The sequence below is a fragment of the Hyla sarda genome, unplaced genomic scaffold (genome assembly GCF_029499605.1).
Source record: "Hyla sarda isolate aHylSar1 unplaced genomic scaffold, aHylSar1.hap1 scaffold_793, whole genome shotgun sequence".
In the NCBI taxonomy this organism is placed as follows: Eukaryota; Metazoa; Chordata; class Amphibia; order Anura; family Hylidae; genus Hyla; species Hyla sarda.
The window spans coordinates 111,707-138,294 of NW_026610818.1; the positions used below are offsets into that span (position 1 = coordinate 111,707).

Consider the following 26,588-nt stretch of genomic DNA (forward strand, 5'->3'; position numbering starts at 1 on the left):
ACAACAAAGCTGGGTTGTTGTTGTTTACACTCTGCAAGGCCTGTGGAAGTCAGTGACATCATAGCACTGTAGTTCTGAGGGTTCTAGATGGATGCAACAATCTCCTGTTGCTTCTATGAAGGCCATAATAGACGACATCACCAAACAGCTCCATAGTCACATACACAGCAAAGGAGAGATGTTGTTTACACCTAGTGATGTCAGTGGTATTGAGTGACATCACAGCACAGTGCTAAGGCTCCTGGGCCTGGACACAGCAGCGGCTGCAATATCTCAACGGAGAATACGTTTATATATATGTGTGTGTGTGCGCGTATATATATATATATATATATATATATATATATATATATATATATATATATATTCTCCGCCGAAATCACTTTTAAACCCATTTCCACCTTTTTTTCCCTTCTCTTCCTCTTACTTTTTTTTCACGTTTTTTTACGTTTTTCTCCTTTTCGCCTCTTTTCTGGGCGTATTATTCTTCTTTTTCTTCTTTTTTTTCGTCTAATGCATACCCCATCAGTGCAGCAATGCTTATTCAATACCGCCAGCAGATGGAGACACTGGGGGATAATTTTCTAAGGATTTATACTGATTTTTCCTGTCTGAATTTGTCGCACAGAAAGTTGCAGGCCAAATATGTGTGACATTTCTGCGACTTTAGCTTCTAGAGCATTTTTACAACATTATACATAGGTGCTGAATACATAAAAAGCGACTGTTCAGCGACAGACAAGTCGCATCGGCTGAAAGTAGGCCAGAATGTCAGTCCATGTTGGAGCAGGTTTAGATACAGTCTAAAGTATAGATCTCAAAGTCTGTGCACAGAATTTAGCAAGGGCCTCGCACCTTCTGATGCATCAGGTAGGTGCACAATAGCATAGCCTAACCCTCTGTACTTTGGTCTATATTGATGCGGGACATAGACAGCCAGCTGATGACCAATCCATTAGTGCAATGGATGGCTGGAAGCATTTTGTCTTTGCCTTTGCAATACCACAGAAGCAATGCATGGTCAATGTACAGCAATGACACACCTGTGTGAACAGCCAGGAGACCCCCCCCCCCATGTTATGTTACATAGTTACATAGTTAGTACGGTCGAAAAAAGACATATGTCCATCAAGTTCAACCAGGGAATTAAGGGGTAGGGGTGTGGCGCGATATTGGGGAAGGGATGAGATTTTATATTTCTTCATAAGCATTAATCTTATTTTGTCAATTAGGAACATTCAGCACCCACCCGCTATCAAGGCAGCTGCCTATCATGTCATGCCCTACCTGCACAGGTGTGCTGGCTACTCAAATGATCCAATTAAGGAGGCCATTTAGTCAGCAGCAGCAGAAGTCCTGTGCCTGGACGCTCCAACAGCGGCCAGACACAAGCAGAAGCAGCAGAAGCAGCAGCAGCAGCACCACCTTTTGTTTTTTGGCTGCAGCAGCAAGGCCCACAGGGCTGGCTAGCTGGCTAGCCAGCAAGCAGGTAGCAATGAAAGTAGGAATCTTTCTTTTTAACCCTGTAAGGGGGTGGTGCACTGTACCCGAAGATACTGCCATATCGGGTCAATGCATAGGGCGACGGAAGCAAGCTTCGAAATCGGCCCCCGTTCTCAAAAATCCATTTAATATATGGTCCCCAGATAGGGGACGTATCAGATATTAAACTGATAAGAACAGATACTACACTTGATCTTAGCCAAAAGGCCGAGAAGCGATAACCGTGAAAGGGGCGGGCCCAACAAGGTCCCCTTCATGGGCACTATCACTGCTTGCTGTCAGGGAGGCTGCCAGACAATTTTCCATGCACACTCTGGGCTGGGGGGCAGTCAACCACCAGTACACACAGCAGAACCTAAACCCATACCATTATTGCTAAGCAGCAAGACAGGGGCCCATTGCACTCCCACGGGGCCTTTTTAAATGCAATCCATAACCCGGATTTGCCAGGAACCCTTCTTACTCCTCCTACTTGCATGTGACACTGGGCTTAGGATCTGCATAGGAAACACACACACAAGCACACACCTACCTTTGTTGCCTGCAGATGCCTCCTTGGCTGTCCCCAAACGGTATCAAACCAACACCCACGGGAAGCTGTAAGCATAGAGGACATGCCTGCACCCCATTGGACTTACCTGTGTGGGTTAAATCCGGGTTATTTGACAACCTATGGCGGTGATGGTTCTGCTCAGGCAGAGCAGTGCTGATGCTCCTCATAAAGCTGTCGCTGCTGTGAAGGTTCTAGGTGACATCACAAATCCCTATGGTTACATACACAACAAAGCTGGGTTGTTGTTGTTTACACTCTGCAAGGCCTGTGGAAGTCAGTGACATCATAGCACTGTAGTTCTGAGGGTTCTAGATGGATGCAACAATCTCCTGTTGCTTCTATGAAGGCCATAATAGACGACATCACCAAACAGCTCCATAGTCACATACACAGCAAAGGAGAGATGTTGTTTACACCTAGTGATGTCAGTGGTATTGAGTGACATCACAGCACAGTGCTAAGGCTCCTGGGCCTGGACACAGCAGCGGCTGCAATATCTCAACGGAGAATACGTTTATATATATGTGTGTGTGTGCGCGTATATATATATATATATATATATATATATATATATATATATATATATATATATTTCTCCGCCGAAATCACTTTTAAACCCATTTCCACCTTTTTTTCCCTTCTCTTCCTCTTACTTTTTTTTCACGTTTTTTTACGTTTTTCTCCTTTTCGCCTCTTTTCTGGGCGTATTATTCTTCTTTTTCTTCTTTTTTTTCGTCTAATGCATACCCCATCAGTGCAGCAATGCTTATTCAATACCGCCAGCAGATGGAGACACTGGGGGATAATTTTCTAAGGATTTATACTGATTTTTCCTGTCTGAATTTGTCGCACAGAAAGTTGCAGGCCAAATATGTGTGACATTTCTGCGACTTTAGCTTCTAGAGCATTTTTACAACATTATACATAGGTGCTGAATACATAAAAAGCGACTGTTCAGCGACAGACAAGTCGCATCGGCTGAAAGTAGGCCAGAATGTCAGTCCATGTTGGAGCAGGTTTAGATACAGTCTAAAGTATAGATCTCAAAGTCTGTGCACAGAATTTAGCAAGGGCCTCGCACCTTCTGATGCATCAGGTAGGTGCACAATAGCATAGCCTAACCCTCTGTACTTTGGTCTATATTGATGCGGGACATAGACAGCCAGCTGATGACCAATCCATTAGTGCAATGGATGGCTGGAAGCATTTGTCTTTGCCTTTGCAATACCACAGAAGCAATGCATGGTCAATGTACAGCAATGACACACCTGTGTGAACAGCCAGGAGACCCCCCCCCCCCATGTTATGTTACATAGTTACATAGTTAGTACGGTCGAAAAAAGACATATGTCCATCAAGTTCAACCAGGGAATTAAGGGGTAGGGGTGTGGCGCGATATTGGGGAAGGGATGAGATTTTATATTTCTTCATAAGCATTAATCTTATTTTGTCAATTAGGAACATTCAGCACCCACCCGCTATCAAGGCAGCTGCCTATCATGTCATGCCCTACCTGCACAGGTGTGCTGGCTACTCAAATGATCCAATTAAGGAGGCCATTTAGTCAGCAGCAGCAGAAGTCCTGTGCCTGGACGCTCCAACAGCGGCCAGACACAAGCAGAAGCAGCAGAAGCAGCAGCAGCAGCACCACCTTTTGTTTTTTGGCTGCAGCAGCAAGGCCCACAGGGCTGGCTAGCTGGCTAGCCAGCAAGCAGGTAGCAATGAAAGTAGGAATCTTTCTTTTTAACCCTGTAAGGGGGTGGTGCACTGTACCCGAAGATACTGCCATATCGGGTCAATGCATAGGGCGACGGAAGCAAGCTTCGAAATCGGCCCCCGTTCTCAAAAATCCATTTAATATATGGTCCCCAGATAGGGGACGTATCAGATATTAAACTGATAAGAACAGATACTACACTTGATCTTAGCCAAAAGGCCGAGAAGCGATAACCGTGAAAGGGGCGGGCCCAACAAGGTCCCCTTCATGGGCACTATCACTGCTTGCTGTCAGGGAGGCTGCCAGACAATTTTCCATGCACACTCTGGGCTGGGGGGCAGTCAACCACCAGTACACACAGCAGAACCTAAACCCATACCATTATTGCTAAGCAGCAAGACAGGGGCCCATTGCACTCCCACGGGGCCTTTTTAAATGCAATCCATAACCCGGATTTGCCAGGAACCCTTCTTACTCCTCCTACTTGCATGTGACACTGGGCTTAGGATCTGCATAGGAAACACACACACAAGCACACACCTACCTTTGTTGCCTGCAGATGCCTCCTTGGCTGTCCCCAAACGGTATCAAACCAACACCCACGGGAAGCTGTAAGCATAGAGGACATGCCTGCACCCCATTGGACTTACCTGTGTGGGTTAAATCCGGGTTATTTGACAACCTATGGCGGTGATGGTTCTGCTCAGGCAGAGCAGTGCTGATGCTCCTCATAAAGCTGTCGCTGCTGTGAAGGTTCTAGGTGACATCACAAATCCCTATGGTTACATACACAACAAAGCTGGGTTGTTGTTGTTTACACTCTGCAAGGCCTGTGGAAGTCAGTGACATCATAGCACTGTAGTTCTGAGGGTTCTAGATGGATGCAACAATCTCCTGTTGCTTCTATGAAGGCCATAATAGACGACATCACCAAACAGCTCCATAGTCACATACACAGCAAAGGAGAGATGTTGTTTACACCTAGTGATGTCAGTGGTATTGAGTGACATCACAGCACAGTGCTAAGGCTCCTGGGCCTGGACACAGCAGCGGCTGCAATATCTCAACGGAGAATACGTTTATATATATGTGTGTGTGTGCGCGTATATATATATATATATATATATATATATATATATATATATATTTCTCCGCCGAAATCACTTTTAAACCCATTTCCACCTTTTTTTCCCTTCTCTTCCTCTTACTTTTTTTTCACGTTTTTTTACGTTTTTCTCCTTTTCGCCTCTTTTCTGGGCGTATTATTCTTCTTTTTCTTCTTTTTTTTCGTCTAATGCATACCCCATCAGTGCAGCAATGCTTATTCAATACCGCCAGCAGATGGAGACACTGGGGGATAATTTTCTAAGGATTTATACTGATTTTTCCTGTCTGAATTTGTCGCACAGAAAGTTGCAGGCCAAATATGTGTGACATTTCTGCGACTTTAGCTTCTAGAGCATTTTTACAACATTATACATAGGTGCTGAATACATAAAAAGCGACTGTTCAGCGACAGACAAGTCGCATCGGCTGAAAGTAGGCCAGAATGTCAGTCCATGTTGGAGCAGGTTTAGATACAGTCTAAAGTATAGATCTCAAAGTCTGTGCACAGAATTTAGCAAGGGCCTCGCACCTTCTGATGCATCAGGTAGGTGCACAATAGCATAGCCTAACCCTCTGTACTTTGGTCTATATTGATGCGGGACATAGACAGCCAGCTGATGACCAATCCATTAGTGCAATGGATGGCTGGAAGCATTTGTCTTTGCCTTTGCAATACCAGAAGCAATGCATGGTCAATGTACAGCAATGACACACCTGTGTGAACAGCCAGGAGACCCCCCCCCCCATGTTATGTTACATAGTTACATAGTTAGTACGGTCGAAAAAAGACATATGTCCATCAAGTTCAACCAGGGAATTAAGGGGTAGGGGTGTGGCGCGATATTGGGGAAGGGATGAGATTTTATATTTCTTCATAAGCATTAATCTTATTTTGTCAATTAGGAACATTCAGCACCCACCCGCTATCAAGGCAGCTGCCTATCATGTCATGCCCTACCTGCACAGGTGTGCTGGCTACTCAAATGATCCAATTAAGGAGGCCATTTAGTCAGCAGCAGCAGAAGTCCTGTGCCTGGACGCTCCAACAGCGGCCAGACACAAGCAGAAGCAGCAGAAGCAGCAGCAGCAGCACCACCTTTTGTTTTTTGGCTGCAGCAGCAAGGCCCACAGGGCTGGCTAGCTGGCTAGCCAGCAAGCAGGTAGCAATGAAAGTAGGAATCTTTCTTTTTAACCCTGTAAGGGGGTGGTGCACTGTACCCGAAGATACTGCCATATCGGGTCAATGCATAGGGCGACGGAAGCAAGCTTCGAAATCGGCCCCCGTTCTCAAAAATCCATTTAATATATGGTCCCCAGATAGGGGACGTATCAGATATTAAACTGATAAGAACAGATTTTTTTTTTTTTTTTTTTTTTTTTTTATCTAAAGCCGAGGAACGTGCTTTCGATTCACCCAAAGTGCAAGAAAAAGTGCAAACGTGTTACACTAAAAAAAACGTGCACAAAGGATGCGGTCTATCGCAAGCCCTTCTCCGATAGGAGAGAGGCCCCCCAACAAACCTTACCCTTCGCCTCCGGACCAAAGGGTACCTGCGAGGTTCCAGGTTCGATGTCCCTTTTCGCCGAAGCTACTAGGGGACCACAAATGCTCCCGGCATCCCCCTTGGCGTTAGCCAAGGTATCTGCCCGCAGAGCCGATTACGGTAGGTACCCTGCCAAACCAGGAGTACCCGGGGTGTTTGCAGGGAGGTGCGGAACCTAATGGCCACACACACCTCCCCTAGACCGCCAGGAGGGCTACCGCATCCTGACCAATCCTGTGAACACACAACACGCAAAAAGTGACACAGTGAGACAAAAAAAGAAATAAATAAGTGAATGTGTGCAGATATACTGCCCGGACATCCGGCCGGATCTATAAAAATTTCTCTGATCCTAGCCAGAAGGCCGGGAATCAAGAGGTGAGTGCCACAAGGTGAAGAGATTATGGTGCCCGTGCTTCAACTCAGTGAGTCTATTCTCCCAGTGAGTTTCGGCACCTCGGGGGTCACCACTCCCCGAGGCACAAAAGTACCTCGGCTCTAGACCCTCTCAGCCTCATGGCGAGACCCGGAGGGAACAGGTCACATCGGGGCAGCCGTCGAGCTGATTCCTCAGAACCAGCCCCGGAAAGCCCTGGTACACCTGCATCCTCCATGCAGCACCCATCCCCACCAGCATGAAAACTGATAAGAACAGATACTACACTTGATCTTAGCCAAAAGGCCGAGAAGCGATAACCGTGAAAGGGGCGGGCCCAACAAGGTCCCCTTCATGGGCACTATCACTGCTTGCTGTCAGGGAGGCTGCCAGACAATTTTCCATGCACACTCTGGGCTGGGGGGCAGTCAACCACCAGTACACACAGCAGAACCTAAACCCATACCATTATTGCTAAGCAGCAAGACAGGGGCCCATTGCACTCCCACGGGGCCTTTTTAAATGCAATCCATAACCCGGATTTGCCAGGAACCCTTCTTACTCCTCCTACTTGCATGTGACACTGGGCTTAGGATCTGCATAGGAAACACACACACAAGCACACACCTACCTTTGTTGCCTGCAGATGCCTCCTTGGCTGTCCCCAAACGGTATCAAACCAACACCCACGGGAAGCTGTAAGCATAGAGGACATGCCTGCACCCCATTGGACTTACCTGTGTGGGTTAAATCCGGGTTATTTGACAACCTATGGCGGTGATGGTTCTGCTCAGGCAGAGCAGTGCTGATGCTCCTCATAAAGCTGTCGCTGCTGTGAAGGTTCTAGGTGACATCACAAATCCCTATGGTTACATACACAACAAAGCTGGGTTGTTGTTGTTTACACTCTGCAAGGCCTGTGGAAGTCAGTGACATCATAGCACTGTAGTTCTGAGGGTTCTAGATGGATGCAACAATCTCCTGTTGCTTCTATGAAGGCCATAATAGACGACATCACCAAACAGCTCCATAGTCACATACACAGCAAAGGAGAGATGTTGTTTACACCTAGTGATGTCAGTGGTATTGAGTGACATCACAGCACAGTGCTAAGGCTCCTGGGCCTGGACACAGCAGCGGCTGCAATATCTCAACGGAGAATACGTTTATATATATGTGTGTGTGTGCGCGTATATATATATATATATATATATATATATATATATATATATATATATATATATATATTTCTCCGCCGAAATCACTTTTAAACCCATTTCCACCTTTTTTTCCCTTCTCTTCCTCTTACTTTTTTTTCACGTTTTTTTACGTTTTTCTCCTTTTCGCCTCTTTTCTGGGCGTATTATTCTTCTTTTTCTTCTTTTTTTTCGTCTAATGCATACCCCATCAGTGCAGCAATGCTTATTCAATACCGCCAGCAGATGGAGACACTGGGGGATAATTTTCTAAGGATTTATACTGATTTTTCCTGTCTGAATTTGTCGCACAGAAAGTTGCAGGCCAAATATGTGTGACATTTCTGCGACTTTAGCTTCTAGAGCATTTTTACAACATTATACATAGGTGCTGAATACATAAAAAGCGACTGTTCAGCGACAGACAAGTCGCATCGGCTGAAAGTAGGCCAGAATGTCAGTCCATGTTGGAGCAGGTTTAGATACAGTCTAAAGTATAGATCTCAAAGTCTGTGCACAGAATTTAGCAAGGGCCTCGCACCTTCTGATGCATCAGGTAGGTGCACAATAGCATAGCCTAACCCTCTGTACTTTGGTCTATATTGATGCGGGACATAGACAGCCAGCTGATGACCAATCCATTAGTGCAATGGATGGCTGGAAGCATTTGTCTTTGCCTTTGCAATACCACAGAAGCAATGCATGGTCAATGTACAGCAATGACACACCTGTGTGAACAGCCAGGAGACCCCCCCCCCCATGTTATGTTACATAGTTACATAGTTAGTACGGTCGAAAAAAGACATATGTCCATCAAGTTCAACCAGGGAATTAAGGGGTAGGGGTGTGGCGCGATATTGGGGAAGGGATGAGATTTTATATTTCTTCATAAGCATTAATCTTATTTTGTCAATTAGGAACATTCAGCACCCACCCGCTATCAAGGCAGCTGCCTATCATGTCATGCCCTACCTGCACAGGTGTGCTGGCTACTCAAATGATCCAATTAAGGAGGCCATTTAGTCAGCAGCAGCAGAAGTCCTGTGCCTGGACGCTCCAACAGCGGCCAGACACAAGCAGAAGCAGCAGAAGCAGCAGCAGCAGCACCACCTTTTGTTTTTTGGCTGCAGCAGCAAGGCCCACAGGGCTGGCTAGCTGGCTAGCCAGCAAGCAGGTAGCAATGAAAGTAGGAATCTTTCTTTTTAACCCTGTAAGGGGGTGGTGCACTGTACCCGAAGATACTGCCATATCGGGTCAATGCATAGGGCGACGGAAGCAAGCTTCGAAATCGGCCCCCGTTCTCAAAAATCCATTTAATATATGGTCCCCAGATAGGGGACGTATCAGATATTAAACTGATAAGAACAGATACTACACTTGATCTTAGCCAAAAGGCCGAGAAGCGATAACCGTGAAAGGGGCGGGCCCAACAAGGTCCCCTTCATGGGCACTATCACTGCTTGCTGTCAGGGAGGCTGCCAGACAATTTTCCATGCACACTCTGGGCTGGGGGGCAGTCAACCACCAGTACACACAGCAGAACCTAAACCCATACCATTATTGCTAAGCAGCAAGACAGGGGCCCATTGCACTCCCACGGGGCCTTTTTAAATGCAATCCATAACCCGGATTTGCCAGGAACCCTTCTTACTCCTCCTACTTGCATGTGACACTGGGCTTAGGATCTGCATAGGAAACACACACACAAGCACACACCTACCTTTGTTGCCTGCAGATGCCTCCTTGGCTGTCCCCAAACGGTATCAAACCAACACCCACGGGAAGCTGTAAGCATAGAGGACATGCCTGCACCCCATTGGACTTACCTGTGTGGGTTAAATCCGGGTTATTTGACAACCTATGGCGGTGATGGTTCTGCTCAGGCAGAGCAGTGCTGATGCTCCTCATAAAGCTGTCGCTGCTGTGAAGGTTCTAGGTGACATCACAAATCCCTATGGTTACATACACAACAAAGCTGGGTTGTTGTTGTTTACACTCTGCAAGGCCTGTGGAAGTCAGTGACATCATAGCACTGTAGTTCTGAGGGTTCTAGATGGATGCAACAATCTCCTGTTGCTTCTATGAAGGCCATAATAGACGACATCACCAAACAGCTCCATAGTCACATACACAGCAAAGGAGAGATGTTGTTTACACCTAGTGATGTCAGTGGTATTGAGTGACATCACAGCACAGTGCTAAGGCTCCTGGGCCTGGACACAGCAGCGGCTGCAATATCTCAACGGAGAATACGTTTATATATATGTGTGTGTGTGCGCGTATATATATATATATATATATATATATATATATATATATATATATTTCTCCGCCGAAATCACTTTTAAACCCATTTCCACCTTTTTTTCCCTTCTCTTCCTCTTACTTTTTTTTCACGTTTTTTTACGTTTTTCTCCTTTTCGCCTCTTTTCTGGGCGTATTATTCTTCTTTTTCTTCTTTTTTTTCGTCTAATGCATACCCCATCAGTGCAGCAATGCTTATTCAATACCGCCAGCAGATGGAGACACTGGGGGATAATTTTCTAAGGATTTATACTGATTTTTCCTGTCTGAATTTGTCGCACAGAAAGTTGCAGGCCAAATATGTGTGACATTTCTGCGACTTTAGCTTCTAGAGCATTTTTACAACATTATACATAGGTGCTGAATACATAAAAAGCGACTGTTCAGCGACAGACAAGTCGCATCGGCTGAAAGTAGGCCAGAATGTCAGTCCATGTTGGAGCAGGTTTAGATACAGTCTAAAGTATAGATCTCAAAGTCTGTGCACAGAATTTAGCAAGGGCCTCGCACCTTCTGATGCATCAGGTAGGTGCACAATAGCATAGCCTAACCCTCTGTACTTTGGTCTATATTGATGCGGGACATAGACAGCCAGCTGATGACCAATCCATTAGTGCAATGGATGGCTGGAAGCATTTGTCTTTGCCTTTGCAATACCACAGAAGCAATGCATGGTCAATGTACAGCAATGACACACCTGTGTGAACAGCCAGGAGACCCCCCCCCCCCCATGTTATGTTACATAGTTACATAGTTAGTACGGTCGAAAAAAGACATATGTCCATCAAGTTCAACCAGGGAATTAAGGGGTAGGGGTGTGGCGCGATATTGGGGAAGGGATGAGATTTTATATTTCTTCATAAGCATTAATCTTATTTTGTCAATTAGGAACATTCAGCACCCACCCGCTATCAAGGCAGCTGCCTATCATGTCATGCCCTACCTGCACAGGTGTGCTGGCTACTCAAATGATCCAATTAAGGAGGCCATTTAGTCAGCAGCAGCAGAAGTCCTGTGCCTGGACGCTCCAACAGCGGCCAGACACAAGCAGAAGCAGCAGAAGCAGCAGCAGCAGCACCACCTTTTGTTTTTTGGCTGCAGCAGCAAGGCCCACAGGGCTGGCTAGCTGGCTAGCCAGCAAGCAGGTAGCAATGAAAGTAGGAATCTTTCTTTTTAACCCTGTAAGGGGGTGGTGCACTGTACCCGAAGATACTGCCATATCGGGTCAATGCATAGGGCGACGGAAGCAAGCTTCGAAATCGGCCCCCGTTCTCAAAAATCCATTTAATATATGGTCCCCAGATAGGGGACGTATCAGATATTAAACTGATAAGAACAGATTTTTTTTTTTTTTTTTTTTTTTATTTTATCTAAAGCCGAGGAACGTGCTTTCGATTCACCCAAAGTGCAAGAAAAAGTGCAAACGTGTTACACTAAAAAAACGTGCACAAAGGATGCGGTCTATCGCAAGCCCTTCTCCGATAGGAGAGAGGCCCCCCAACAAACCTTACCCTTCGCCTCCGGACCAAAAGGTACCTGCGAGGTTCCAGGTTCGATGTCCCTTTTCGCCGAAGCTACTAGGAGACCACAAATGCTCCCGGCATCCCCCTTGGCGTTAGCCAAGGTATCTGCCCGCAGAGCCGATTACGGTAGGTACCCTGCGAAGCAGGAGTACCCGGGGTGTTTGCAGGGAGGTGCGGAACCTAATGGCCACACACACCTCCCCTAGACCGCCAGGAGGGACACCCAGAAGGGCTACCGCATCCTGACAAATCCTGTGAACACACAACACGCAAAAAGTGACACAGTGAGACAAAAAATAAATAAATAAGTGAATGTGTGCAGATATACTGCCCGGACATCCGGCCGGATCTATAAAAATTTCTCTGATCCTAGCCAGAAGGCCGGGAATCAAGAGGTGAGTGCCACAAGGTGAAGAGATTATGGTGCCCGTGCTTCAACTCAGTGAGCCTATTCTCCCAGTGAGTTTCGGCACCTCGGGGTCACCACTCCCCGAGGCACAAAAGTACCTCGGCTCTAGACCCTCTCAGCCTCATGGCGAGACCCGGAGGGAACAGGTCACATCGGGGCAGCCGTCGAGCTGATTCCTCAGAACCAGCCCCGGAAAGCCCTGGTACACCTGCATCCTCCATGCAGCACCCATCCCCACCAGCATGAAAACTGATAAGAACAGATACTACACTTGATCTTAGCCAAAAGGCCGAGAAGCGATAACCGTGAAAGGGGCGGGCCCAACAAGGTCCCCTTCATGGGCACTATCACTGCTTGCTGTCAGGGAGGCTGCCAGACAATTTTCCATGCACACTCTGGGCTGGGGGGCAGTCAACCACCAGTACACACAGCAGAACCTAAACCCATACCATTATTGCTAAGCAGCAAGACAGGGGCCCATTGCACTCCCACGGGGCCTTTTTAAATGCAATCCATAACCCGGATTTGCCAGGAACCCTTCTTACTCCTCCTACTTGCATGTGACACTGGGCTTAGGATCTGCATAGGAAACACACACACAAGCACACACCTACCTTTGTTGCCTGCAGATGCCTCCTTGGCTGTCCCCAAACGGTATCAAACCAACACCCACGGGAAGCTGTAAGCATAGAGGACATGCCTGCACCCCATTGGACTTACCTGTGTGGGTTAAATCCGGGTTATTTGACAACCTATGGCGGTGATGGTTCTGCTCAGGCAGAGCAGTGCTGATGCTCCTCATAAAGCTGTCGCTGCTGTGAAGGTTCTAGGTGACATCACAAATCCCTATGGTTACATACACAACAAAGCTGGGTTGTTGTTGTTTACACTCTGCAAGGCCTGTGGAAGTCAGTGACATCATAGCACTGTAGTTCTGAGGGTTCTAGATGGATGCAACAATCTCCTGTTGCTTCTATGAAGGCCATAATAGACGACATCACCAAACAGCTCCATAGTCACATACACAGCAAAGGAGAGATGTTGTTTACACCTAGTGATGTCAGTGGTATTGAGTGACATCACAGCACAGTGCTAAGGCTCCTGGGCCTGGACACAGCAGCGGCTGCAATATCTCAACGGAGAATACGTTTATATATATGTGTGTGTGTGCGCGTATATATATATATATATATATATATATATATATATATATATATATATATATATTTCTCCGCCGAAATCACTTTTAAACCCATTTCCACCTTTTTTTCCCTTCTCTTCCTCTTACTTTTTTTTCACGTTTTTTTACGTTTTTCTCCTTTTCGCCTCTTTTCTGGGCGTATTATTCTTCTTTTTCTTCTTTTTTTTCGTCTAATGCATACCCCATCAGTGCAGCAATGCTTATTCAATACCGCCAGCAGATGGAGACACTGGGGGATAATTTTCTAAGGATTTATACTGATTTTTCCTGTCTGAATTTGTCGCACAGAAAGTTGCAGGCCAAATATGTGTGACATTTCTGCGACTTTAGCTTCTAGAGCATTTTTACAACATTATACATAGGTGCTGAATACATAAAAAGCGACTGTTCAGCGACAGACAAGTCGCATCGGCTGAAAGTAGGCCAGAATGTCAGTCCATGTTGGAGCAGGTTTAGATACAGTCTAAAGTATAGATCTCAAAGTCTGTGCACAGAATTTAGCAAGGGCCTCGCACCTTCTGATGCATCAGGTAGGTGCACAATAGCATAGCCTAACCCTCTGTACTTTGGTCTATATTGATGCGGGACATAGACAGCCAGCTGATGACCAATCCATTAGTGCAATGGATGGCTGGAAGCATTTGTCTTTGCCTTTGCAATACCACAGAAGCAATGCATGGTCAATGTACAGCAATGACACACCTGTGTGAACAGCCAGGAGACCCCCCCCCCCCATGTTATGTTACATAGTTACATAGTTAGTACGGTCGAAAAAAGACATATGTCCATCAAGTTCAACCAGGGAATTAAGGGGTAGGGGTGTGGCGCGATATTGGGGAAGGGATGAGATTTTATATTTCTTCATAAGCATTAATCTTATTTTGTCAATTAGGAACATTCAGCACCCACCCGCTATCAAGGCAGCTGCCTATCATGTCATGCCCTACCTGCACAGGTGTGCTGGCTACTCAAATGATCCAATTAAGGAGGCCATTTAGTCAGCAGCAGCAGAAGTCCTGTGCCTGGACGCTCCAACAGCGGCCAGACACAAGCAGAAGCAGCAGAAGCAGCAGCAGCAGCACCACCTTTTGTTTTTTGGCTGCAGCAGCAAGGCCCACAGGGCTGGCTAGCTGGCTAGCCAGCAAGCAGGTAGCAATGAAAGTAGGAATCTTTCTTTTTAACCCTGTAAGGGGGTGGTGCACTGTACCCGAAGATACTGCCATATCGGGTCAATGCATAGGGCGACGGAAGCAAGCTTCGAAATCGGCCCCCGTTCTCAAAAATCCATTTAATATATGGTCCCCAGATAGGGGACGTATCAGATATTAAACTGATAAGAACAGATTTTTTTTTTTTTTTTTTTTTTTTATTTTATCTAAAGCCGAGGAACGTGCTTTCGATTCACCCAAAGTGCAAGAAAAAGTGCAAACGTGTTACACTAAAAAAACGTGCACAAAGGATGCGGTCTATCGCAAGCCCTTCTCCGATAGGAGAGAGGCCCCCCAACAAACCTTACCCTTCGCCTCCGGACCAAAAGGTACCTGCGAGGTTCCAGGTTCGATGTCCCTTTTCGCCGAAGCTACTAGGAGACCACAAATGCTCCCGGCATCCCCCTTGGCGTTAGCCAAGGTATCTGCCCGCAGAGCCGATTACGGTAGGTACCCTGCGAAGCAGGAGTACCCGGGGTGTTTGCAGGGAGGTGCGGAACCTAATGGCCACACACACCTCCCCTAGACCGCCAGGAGGGACACCCAGAAGGGCTACCGCATCCTGACAAATCCTGTGAACACACAACACGCAAAAAGTGACACAGTGAGACAAAAAATAAATAAATAAGTGAATGTGTGCAGATATACTGCCCGGACATCCGGCCGGATCTATAAAAATTTCTCTGATCCTAGCCAGAAGGCCGGGAATCAAGAGGTGAGTGCCACAAGGTGAAGAGATTATGGTGCCCGTGCTTCAACTCAGTGAGCCTATTCTCCCAGTGAGTTTCGGCACCTCGGGGTCACCACTCCCCGAGGCACAAAAGTACCTCGGCTCTAGACCCTCTCAGCCTCATGGCGAGACCCGGAGGGAACAGGTCACATCGGGGCAGCCGTCGAGCTGATTCCTCAGAACCAGCCCCGGAAAGCCCTGGTACACCTGCATCCTCCATGCAGCACCCATCCCCACCAGCATGAAAACTGATAAGAACAGATACTACACTTGATCTTAGCCAAAAGGCCGAGAAGCGATAACCGTGAAAGGGGCGGGCCCAACAAGGTCCCCTTCATGGGCACTATCACTGCTTGCTGTCAGGGAGGCTGCCAGACAATTTTCCATGCACACTCTGGGCTGGGGGGCAGTCAACCACCAGTACACACAGCAGAACCTAAACCCATACCATTATTGCTAAGCAGCAAGACAGGGGCCCATTGCACTCCCACGGGGCCTTTTTAAATGCAATCCATAACCCGGATTTGCCAGGAACCCTTCTTACTCCTCCTACTTGCATGTGACACTGGGCTTAGGATCTGCATAGGAAACACACACACAAGCACACACCTACCTTTGTTGCCTGCAGATGCCTCCTTGGCTGTCCCCAAACGGTATCAAACCAACACCCACGGGAAGCTGTAAGCATAGAGGACATGCCTGCACCCCATTGGACTTACCTGTGTGGGTTAAATCCGGGTTATTTGACAACCTATGGCGGTGATGGTTCTGCTCAGGCAGAGCAGTGCTGATGCTCCTCATAAAGCTGTCGCTGCTGTGAAGGTTCTAGGTGACATCACAAATCCCTATGGTTACATACACAACAAAGCTGGGTTGTTGTTGTTTACACTCTGCAAGGCCTGTGGAAGTCAGTGACATCATAGCACTGTAGTTCTGAGGGTTCTAGATGGATGCAACAATCTCCTGTTGCTTCTATGAAGGCCATAATAGACGACATCACCAAACAGCTCCATAGTCACATACACAGCAAAGGAGAGATGTTGTTTACACCTAGTGATGTCAGTGGTATTGAGTGACATCACAGCACAGTGCTAAGGCTCCTGGGCCTGGACACAGCAGCGGCTGCAATATCTCAACGGAGAATACGTTTATATATATGTGTGTGTGTGCGCGTATATATATATATATATATATATATATATATATATATATATATTTCTCCGCCGAAATCACTTTTAAACCCATTTCCACCTTTTTTTCCCTTCTCTTCCTCTTACTTTTTTTTCACGTTTTTTTACGTTTTTCTCCTTTTCGCCTCTTTTCTGGGCGTATTATTCTTCTTTTTCTTCTTTTTTTTCGTCTAATGCATACCCCATCAGTGCAGCAATGCTTATTCAATACCGCCAGCAGATGGAGACACTGGGGGATAATTTTCTAAGGATTTATACTGATTTTTCCTGTCTGAATTTGTCGCACAGAAAGTTGCAGGCCAAATATGTGTGACATTTCTGCGACTTTAGCTTCTAGAGCATTTTTACAACATTATACATAGGTGCTGAATACATAAAAAGCGACTGTTCAGCGACAGACAAGTCGCATCGGCTGAAAGTAGGCCAGAATGTCAGTCCATGTTGGAGCAGGTTTAGATACAGTCTAAAGTATAGATCTCAAAGTCTGTGCACAGAATTTAGCAAGGGCCTCGCACCTTCTGATGCATCAGGTAGGTGCACAATAGCATAGCCTAACCCTCTGTACTTTGGTCTATATTGATGCGGGACATAGACAGCCAGCTGATGACCAATCCATTAGTGCAATGGATGGCTGGAAGCATTTGTCTTTGCCTTTGCAATACCACAGAAGCAATGCATGGTCAATGTACAGCAATGACACACCTGTGTGAACAGCCAGGAGACCCCCCCCCCCCATGTTATGTTACATAGTTACATAGTTAGTACGGTCGAAAAAAGACATATGTCCATCAAGTTCAACCAGGGAATTAAGGGGTAGGGGTGTGGCGCGATATTGGGGAAGGGATGAGATTTTATATTTCTTCATAAGCATTAATCTTATTTTGTCAATTAGGAACATTCAGCACCCACCCGCTATCAAGGCAGCTGCCTATCATGTCATGCCCTACCTGCACAGGTGTGCTGGCTACTCAAATGATCCAATTAAGGAGGCCATTTAGTCAGCAGCAGCAGAAGTCCTGTGCCTGGACGCTCCAACAGCGGCCAGACACAAGCAGAAGCAGCAGAAGCAGCAGCAGCAGCACCACCTTTTGTTTTTTGGCTGCAGCAGCAAGGCCCACAGGGCTGGCTAGCTGGCTAGCCAGCAAGCAGGTAGCAATGAAAGTAGGAATCTTTCTTTTTAACCCTGTAAGGGGGTGGTGCACTGTACCCGAAGATACTGCCATATCGGGTCAATGCATAGGGCGACGGAAGCAAGCTTCGAAATCGGCCCCCGTTCTCAAAAATCCATTTAATATATGGTCCCCAGATAGGGGACGTATCAGATATTAAACTGATAAGAACAGATACTACACTTGATCTTAGCCAAAAGGCCGAGAAGCGATAACCGTGAAAGGGGCGGGCCCAACAAGGTCCCCTTCATGGGCACTATCACTGCTTGCTGTCAGGGAGGCTGCCAGACAATTTTCCATGCACACTCTGGGCTGGGGGGCAGTCAACCACCAGTACACACAGCAGAACCTAAACCCATACCATTATTGCTAAGCAGCAAGACAGGGGCCCATTGCACTCCCACGGGGCCTTTTTAAATGCAATCCATAACCCGGATTTGCCAGGAACCCTTCTTACTCCTCCTACTTGCATGTGACACTGGGCTTAGGATCTGCATAGGAAACACACACACAAGCACACACCTACCTTTGTTGCCTGCAGATGCCTCCTTGGCTGTCCCCAAACGGTATCAAACCAACACCCACGGGAAGCTGTAAGCATAGAGGACATGCCTGCACCCCATTGGACTTACCTGTGTGGGTTAAATCCGGGTTATTTGACAACCTATGGCGGTGATGGTTCTGCTCAGGCAGAGCAGTGCTGATGCTCCTCATAAAGCTGTCGCTGCTGTGAAGGTTCTAGGTGACATCACAAATCCCTATGGTTACATACACAACAAAGCTGGGTTGTTGTTGTTTACACTCTGCAAGGCCTGTGGAAGTCAGTGACATCATAGCACTGTAGTTCTGAGGGTTCTAGATGGATGCAACAATCTCCTGTTGCTTCTATGAAGGCCATAATAGACGACATCACCAAACAGCTCCATAGTCACATACACAGCAAAGGAGAGATGTTGTTTACACCTAGTGATGTCAGTGGTATTGAGTGACATCACAGCACAGTGCTAAGGCTCCTGGGCCTGGACACAGCAGCGGCTGCAATATCTCAACGGAGAATACGTTTATATATATATGTGTGTGTGTGCGCGTATATATATATATATATATATATATATATATATATATATATATTTCTCCGCCGAAATCACTTTTAAACCCATTTCCACCTTTTTTTCCCTTCTCTTCCTCTTACTTTTTTTTCACGTTTTTTTACGTTTTTCTCCTTTTCGCCTCTTTTCTGGGCGTATTATTCTTCTTTTTCTTCTTTTTTTTCGTCTAATGCATACCCCATCAGTGCAGCAATGCTTATTCAATACCGCCAGCAGATGGAGACACTGGGGGATAATTTTCTAAGGATTTATACTGATTTTTCCTGTCTGAATTTGTCGCACAGAAAGTTGCAGGCCAAATATGTGTGACATTTCTGCGACTTTAGCTTCTAGAGCATTTTTACAACATTATACATAGGTGCTGAATACATAAAAAGCGACTGTTCAGCGACAGACAAGTCGCATCGGCTGAAAGTAGGCCAGAATGTCAGTCCATGTTGGAGCAGGTTTAGATACAGTCTAAAGTATAGATCTCAAAGTCTGTGCACAGAATTTAGCAAGGGCCTCGCACCTTCTGATGCATCAGGTAGGTGCACAATAGCATAGCCTAACCCTCTGTACTTTGGTCTATATTGATGCGGGACATAGACAGCCAGCTGATGACCAATCCATTAGTGCAATGGATGGCTGGAAGCATTTGTCTTTGCCTTTGCAATACCACAGAAGCAATGCATGGTCAATGTACAGCAATGACACACCTGTGTGAACAGCCAGGAGACCCCCCCCCCCATGTTATGTTACATAGTTACATAGTTAGTACGGTCGAAAAAAGACATATGTCCATCAAGTTCAACCAGGGAATTAAGGGGTAGGGGTGTGGCGCGATATTGGGGAAGGGATGAGATTTTATATTTCTTCATAAGCATTAATCTTATTTTGTCAATTAGGAACATTCAGCACCCACCCGCTATCAAGGCAGCTGCCTATCATGTCATGCCCTACCTGCACAGGTGTGCTGGCTACTCAAATGATCCAATTAAGGAGGCCATTTAGTCAGCAGCAGCAGAAGTCCTGTGCCTGGACGCTCCAACAGCGGCCAGACACAAGCAGAAGCAGCAGAAGCAGCAAGCAGCAGCACCACCTTTTGTTTTTTGGCTGCAGCAGCAAGGCCCACAGGGCTGGCTAGCTGGCTAGCCAGCAAGCAGGTAGCAATGAAAGTAGGAATCTTTCTTTTTAACCCTGTAAGGGGGTGGTGCACTGTACCCGAAGATACTGCCATATCGGGTCAATGCATAGGGCGACGGAAGCAAGCTTCGAAATCGGCCCCCGTTCTCAAAAATCCATTTAATATATGGTCCCCAGATAGGGGACGTATCAGATATTAAACTGATAAGAACAGATACTACACTTGATCTTAGCCAAAAGGCCGAGAAGCGATAACCGTGAAAGGGGCGGGCCCAACAAGGTCCCCTTCATGGGCACTATCACTGCTTGCTGTCAGGGAGGCTGCCAGACAATTTTCCATGCACACTCTGGGCTGGGGGGCAGTCAACCACCAGTACACACAGCAGAACCTAAACCCATACCATTATTGCTAAGCAGCAAGACAGGGGCCCATTGCACTCCCACGGGGCCTTTTTAAATGCAATCCATAACCCGGATTTGCCAGGAACCCTTCTTACTCCTCCTACTTGCATGTGACACTGGGCTTAGGATCTGCATAGGAAACACACACACAAGCACACACCTACCTTTGTTGCCTGCAGATGCCTCCTTGGCTGTCCCCAAACGGTATCAAACCAACACCCACGGGAAGCTGTAAGCATAGAGGACATGCCTGCACCCCATTGGACTTACCTGTGTGGGTTAAATCCGGGTTATTTGACAACCTATGGCGGTGATGGTTCTGCTCAGGCAGAGCAGTGCTGATGCTCCTCATAAAGCTGTCGCTGCTGTGAAGGTTCTAGGTGACATCACAAATCCCTATGGTTACATACACAACAAAGCTGGGTTGTTGTTGTTTACACTCTGCAAGGCCTGTGGAAGTCAGTGACATCATAGCACTGTAGTTCTGAGGGTTCTAGATGGATGCAACAATCTCCTGTTGCTTCTATGAAGGCCATAATAGACGACATCACCAAACAGCTCCATAGTCACATACACAGCAAAGGAGAGATGTTGTTTACACCTAGTGATGTCAGTGGTATTGAGTGACATCACAGCACAGTGCTAAGGCTCCTGGGCCTGGACACAGCAGCGGCTGCAATATCTCAACGGAGAATACGTTTATATATATGTGTGTGTGTGCGCGTATATATATATATATATATATATATATATATATATATATATATATATATTTCTCCGCCAAAATCACTTTTAAACCCATTTCCACCTTTTTTTCCCTTCTCTTCCTCTTACTTTTTTTTCACGTTTTTTTACGTTTTTCTCCTTTTCGCCTCTTTTCTGGGCGTATTATTCTTCTTTTTCTTCTTTTTTTTCGTCTAATGCATACCCCATCAGTGCAGCAATGCTTATTCAATACCGCCAGCAGATGGAGACACTGGGGGATAATTTTCTAAGGATTTATACTGATTTTTCCTGTCTGAATTTGTCGCACAGAAAGTTGCAGGCCAAATATGTGTGACATTTCTGCGACTTTAGCTTCTAGAGCATTTTTACAACATTATACATAGGTGCTGAATACATAAAAAGCGACTGTTCAGCGACAGACAAGTCGCATCGGCTGAAAGTAGGCCAGAATTGTCAGTCCATGTTGGAGCAGGTTTAGATACAGTCTAAAGTATAGATCTCAAAGTCTGTGCACAGAATTTAGCAAGGGCCTCGCACCTTCTGATGCATCAGGTAGGTGCACAATAGCATAGCCTAACCCTCTGTACTTTGGTCTATATTGATGCGGGACATAGACAGCCAGCTGATGACCAATCCATTAGTGCAATGGATGGCTGGAAGCATTTGTCTTTGCCTTTGCAATACCACAGAAGCAATGCATGGTCAATGTACAGCAATGACACACCTGTGTGAACAGCCAGGAGACCCCCCCCCCCCATGTTATGTTACATAGTTACATAGTTAGTACGGTCGAAAAAAGACATATGTCCATCAAGTTCAACCAGGGAATTAAGGGGTAGGGGTGTGGCGCGATATTGGGGAAGGGATGAGATTTTATATTTCTTCATAAGCATTAATCTTATTTTGTCAATTAGGAACATTCAGCACCCACCCGCTATCAAGGCAGCTGCCTATCATGTCATGCCCTACCTGCACAGGTGTGCTGGCTACTCAAATGATCCAATTAAGGAGGCCATTTAGTCAGCAGCAGCAGAAGTCCTGTGCCTGGACGCTCCAACAGCGGCCAGACACAAGCAGAAGCAGCAGAAGCAGCAGCAGCAGCACCACCTTTTGTTTTTTGGCTGCAGCAGCAAGGCCCACAGGGCTGGCTAGCTGGCTAGCCAGCAAGCAGGTAGCAATGAAAGTAGGAATCTTTCTTTTTAACCCTGTAAGGGGGTGGTGCACTGTACCCGAAGATACTGCCATATCGGGTCAATGCATAGGGCGACGGAAGCAAGCTTCGAAATCGGCCCCCGTTCTCAAAAATCCATTTAATATATGGTCCCCAGATAGGGGACGTATCAGATATTAAACTGATAAGAACAGATACTACACTTGATCTTAGCCAAAAGGCCGAGAAGCGATAACCGTGAAAGGGGCGGGCCCAACAAGGTCCCCTTCATGGGCACTATCACTGCTTGCTGTCAGGGAGGCTGCCAGACAATTTTCCATGCACACTCTGGGCTGGGGGGCAGTCAACCACCAGTACACACAGCAGAACCTAAACCCATACCATTATTGCTAAGCAGCAAGACAGGGGCCCATTGCACTCCCACGGGGCCTTTTTAAATGCAATCCATAACCCGGATTTGCCAGGAACCCTTCTTACTCCTCCTACTTGCATGTGACACTGGGCTTAGGATCTGCATAGGAAACACACACACAAGCACACACCTACCTTTGTTGCCTGCAGATGCCTCCTTGGCTGTCCCCAAACGGTATCAAACCAACACCCACGGGAAGCTGTAAGCATAGAGGACATGCCTGCACCCCATTGGACTTACCTGTGTGGGTTAAATCCGGGTTATTTGACAACCTATGGCGGTGATGGTTCTGCTCAGGCAGAGCAGTGCTGATGCTCCTCATAAAGCTGTCGCTGCTGTGAAGGTTCTAGGTGACATCACAAATCCCTATGGTTACATACACAACAAAGCTGGGTTGTTGTTGTTTACACTCTGCAAGGCCTGTGGAAGTCAGTGACATCATAGCACTGTAGTTCTGAGGGTTCTAGATGGATGCAACAATCTCCTGTTGCTTCTATGAAGGCCATAATAGACGACATCACCAAACAGCTCCATAGTCACATACACAGCAAAGGAGAGATGTTGTTTACACCTAGTGATGTCAGTGGTATTGAGTGACATCACAGCACAGTGCTAAGGCTCCTGGGCCTGGACACAGCAGCGGCTGCAATATCTCAACGGAGAATACGTTTATATATATGTGTGTGTGTGCGCGTATATATATATATATATATATATATATATATATATATATATATTTCTCCGCCGAAATCACTTTTAAACCCATTTCCACCTTTTTTTCCCTTCTCTTCCTCTTACTTTTTTTTCACGTTTTTTTACGTTTTTCTCCTTTTCGCCTCTTTTCTGGGCGTATTATTCTTCTTTTTCTTCTTTTTTTTCGTCTAATGCATACCCCATCAGTGCAGCAATGCTTATTCAATACCGCCAGCAGATGGAGACACTGGGGGATAATTTTCTAAGGATTTATACTGATTTTTCCTGTCTGAATTTGTCGCACAGAAAGTTGCAGGCCAAATATGTGTGACATTTCTGCGACTTTAGCTTCTAGAGCATTTTTACAACATTATACATAGGTGCTGAATACATAAAAAGCGACTGTTCAGCGACAGACAAGTCGCATCGGCTGAAAGTAGGCCAGAATGTCAGTCCATGTTGGAGCAGGTTTAGATACAGTCTAAAGTATAGATCTCAAAGTCTGTGCACAGAATTTAGCAAGGGCCTCGCACCTTCTGATGCATCAGGTAGGTGCACAATAGCATAGCCTAACCCTCTGTACTTTGGTCTATATTGATGCGGGACATAGACAGCCAGCTGATGACCAATCCATTAGTGCAATGGATGGCTGGAAGCATTTGTCTTTGCCTTTGCAATACCACAGAAGCAATGCATGGTCAATGTACAGCAATGACACACCTGTGTGAACAGCCAGGAGACCCCCCCCCCCCATGTTATGTTACATAGTTACATAGTTAGTACGGTCGAAAAAAGACATATGTCCATCAAGTTCAACCAGGGAATTAAGGGGTAGGGGTGTGGCGCGATATTGGGGAAGGGATGAGATTTTATATTTCTTCATAAGCATTAATCTTATTTTGTCAATTAGGAACATTCAGCACCCACCCGCTATCAAGGCAGCTGCCTATCATGTCATGCCCTACCTGCACAGGTGTGCTGGCTACTCAAATGATCCAATTAAGGAGGCCATTTAGTCAGCAGCAGCAGAAGTCCTGTGCCTGGACGCTCCAACAGCGGCCAGACACAAGCAGAAGCAGCAGAAGCAGCAGCAGCACCACCTTTTGTTTTTTGGCTGCAGCAGCAAGGCCCACAGGGCTGGCTAGCTGGCTAGCCAGCAAGCAGGTAGCAATGAAAGTAGGAATCTTTCTTTTTAACCCTGTAAGGGGGTGGTGCACTGTACCCGAAGATACTGCCATATCGGGTCAATGCATAGGGCGACGGAAGCAAGCTTCGAAATCGGCCCCCGTTCTCAAAAATCCATTTAATATATGGTCCCCAGATAGGGGACGTATCAGATATTAAACTGATAAGAACAGATTTTTTGATTGAAAGAGCTTTATTTTCCGTTCAGTCATTACAAGTCGTACAATAAATTACAGTCACACAAAGCATGATAGTACAATACACAGCAAAGGTTCCCTAAGCTATACATCGCACACCATGCTACTCTAACATTCAGCTCAATCCTGCAATATAAAGGCACAAGAGATCAAACAAAAACCAAATAATACAATCTGTGATCGGGGTAGGGGTGTGGGCGACTATGTGGGGGTAGGGAGGGGGCGGATCACAGGGCCAAACTGTTGGGCTGTATCTTCAGGGAGACATGGGAGAAGGAGAGGGGTCTTCACTCCTCTTCTTCCTCATCAACGGCCGAGCTGTCCAAGATGGAATAGTCTCTAAGCAGGTTCTTGATGAACCTGCGGCAGTCCCGGACGGACATGTTTTCCCTGTTGATCACGAGGCGGTTCCTGGCAAGCCACACTGCGTCCTTAAAACAGTTCATAAGGCGCCAGGCCTCCTGGATGGCCTCCACGTCGTGGGTCCCAGGGAACAGGCCGTAAAGCACCGAATGGTACGATAGGCAGCTCCTGGGCACTGAGTCTCTGAGTTCCTGTTCTAGGGCGTCCAACAGACCCTGTGCAAAGGGGCACTGCCAAAACACGTGGAAAGATGTTTCCTCCACGTAGGGGCAACGGGGGCAGTACCGGGTCTTGCACAGGTTGCGGGCATGCATGAATGACCTGAGAGAGAGACCTCCCATGACGGCCATCCACGACAAGTCCTTGTGTCCATTGGTAAGCCGCTTTGAGGCCACATTGTTCCAAACTGTCTCTGCAGTGGCTGCGGGGAGTCCCGGAACCAGCTCGGTCGAGTCCTTAGCTCGGATGAGCTTGTGGATTGTCTTTGGCTTCCATAGGTCTGGTTTCAGTCCTTCCAGCTGGTGCTCCCTCACAAACCGGACAACATCCCCATAGAACCAGGGAGTGTTCCAGTTGTAAGGGATGGAGCTGTCCCACTTGTCCCAGCCCAGCTGTCTCCAGAGGGGCATGAGAAGCAAGCGAGACATGGACCTGCCCGCTGAGCCAGTCTTTTCTACAAGAGTCCGCTGCACCGTGACACATGCAAAGGAGGCCCTCAGCAGAGCGGGGATGTCGGGTATTCCCTTCCCACCCTTGCGGGGTTCCTTGTACATCACGGTCCTCTTGACTCTGTCCATTTTGCCCCAGACGAAGCCAAACACTGTCCGGGTGATGGCCTTGCAAACGGTGGTATGGGGAGGCCAGGCCTGTGCGGTATATTGGAGCACAGGCAAAACTTCACTCCGCAGGACAAGTGCCTTGCCTTCCATCGTGAGCTTTCTGGAGCTCCACAGTCCGATCTTCGAGTTTATCCTTCCTAGTCGGTCTTGCCAAGACTTAAGGGCCGCTCCTTCCTTCCCGAACCAGACTCCAAGAATTTGAATGAAGTCCGGCTTAATAGCAAAGGGGAAGGGGGCGGAAGAAGCCAGGTGCCATTCCCCGAAGAGCATGGCCTCCGACTTCCCGCAGTTGACTTTTGCCCCCGAAGCTCTGCCGAAGTCCTCGCAGGTCTGGACGAGTGCAGTCACCGAACGCTGATCAGCGCAGAAGACGGTCACGTCGTCCATGTAGAGCGAGCACTTGACCTCGTGGCGATCTGGTCCTGGTGCGGTGATCCCTCTGATCTCTCCATTCTGCCGGATAGTCTCAGCGAAGAGCTCTATAACACAAACAAAAAGGAGAGGTGAAAGAGGGCAGCCTTGTCTAACCCCTGAAAGAATAGGAAAGGGGTCAGTCTTCCAGCCGTTCACCAACACCGTGCTGTAAATGTCAAAATACATAACGTTAACAAAAGAGCAAAACATCTTCCCCAGACC

At 46.9% G+C, this 26,588-nt stretch overlaps 9 non-coding genes and 4 pseudogenes across 9 annotated transcripts; all 13 read right to left on the reverse strand.

The window, feature by feature from the left end:
• Positions 1–1,531: 1,531 nt before the first annotated feature.
• Positions 1,532–1,722, reverse strand: LOC130346533 (U2 spliceosomal RNA). Its single transcript, XR_008884726.1, has one exon. It is a non-coding gene; the product is annotated as a U2 spliceosomal RNA (small nuclear RNA).
• Positions 1,723–3,813: 2,091 nt separating this feature from the next.
• On the reverse strand, positions 3,814–4,004 carry LOC130346534 (U2 spliceosomal RNA). Its single transcript, XR_008884727.1, has one exon. It is a non-coding gene; the product is annotated as a U2 spliceosomal RNA (small nuclear RNA).
• A 2,078-nt stretch (positions 4,005–6,082) lies between these two features.
• LOC130346495 (U2 spliceosomal RNA) lies at positions 6,083–6,275 on the reverse strand. Its single transcript, XR_008884698.1, has one exon. It is a non-coding gene; the product is annotated as a U2 spliceosomal RNA (small nuclear RNA).
• A 683-nt stretch (positions 6,276–6,958) lies between these two features.
• LOC130346499 (U2 spliceosomal RNA) lies at positions 6,959–7,118 on the reverse strand (annotated as a pseudogene).
• Positions 7,119–9,212: 2,094 nt separating this feature from the next.
• On the reverse strand, positions 9,213–9,403 carry LOC130346535 (U2 spliceosomal RNA). The gene has a single exon (XR_008884728.1). It is a non-coding gene; the product is annotated as a U2 spliceosomal RNA (small nuclear RNA).
• Positions 9,404–11,487: 2,084 nt separating this feature from the next.
• Positions 11,488–11,681, reverse strand: LOC130346496 (U2 spliceosomal RNA). The gene has a single exon (XR_008884699.1). It is a non-coding gene; the product is annotated as a U2 spliceosomal RNA (small nuclear RNA).
• Positions 11,682–12,373: 692 nt separating this feature from the next.
• On the reverse strand, positions 12,374–12,533 carry LOC130346501 (U2 spliceosomal RNA; annotated as a pseudogene).
• A 2,091-nt stretch (positions 12,534–14,624) lies between these two features.
• Positions 14,625–14,819, reverse strand: LOC130346497 (U2 spliceosomal RNA). Its single transcript, XR_008884700.1, has one exon. It is a non-coding gene; the product is annotated as a U2 spliceosomal RNA (small nuclear RNA).
• A 692-nt stretch (positions 14,820–15,511) lies between these two features.
• LOC130346502 (U2 spliceosomal RNA) lies at positions 15,512–15,671 on the reverse strand (annotated as a pseudogene).
• Positions 15,672–17,752: 2,081 nt separating this feature from the next.
• LOC130346536 (U2 spliceosomal RNA) lies at positions 17,753–17,943 on the reverse strand. Its single transcript, XR_008884729.1, has one exon. It is a non-coding gene; the product is annotated as a U2 spliceosomal RNA (small nuclear RNA).
• Positions 17,944–20,026: 2,083 nt separating this feature from the next.
• LOC130346537 (U2 spliceosomal RNA) lies at positions 20,027–20,217 on the reverse strand. Its single transcript, XR_008884730.1, has one exon. It is a non-coding gene; the product is annotated as a U2 spliceosomal RNA (small nuclear RNA).
• Positions 20,218–22,305: 2,088 nt separating this feature from the next.
• On the reverse strand, positions 22,306–22,496 carry LOC130346539 (U2 spliceosomal RNA). Its single transcript, XR_008884731.1, has one exon. It is a non-coding gene; the product is annotated as a U2 spliceosomal RNA (small nuclear RNA).
• Positions 22,497–24,574: 2,078 nt separating this feature from the next.
• Positions 24,575–24,748, reverse strand: LOC130346552 (U2 spliceosomal RNA; annotated as a pseudogene).
• Between the last annotated feature and the right edge of the window lie 1,840 nt (positions 24,749–26,588).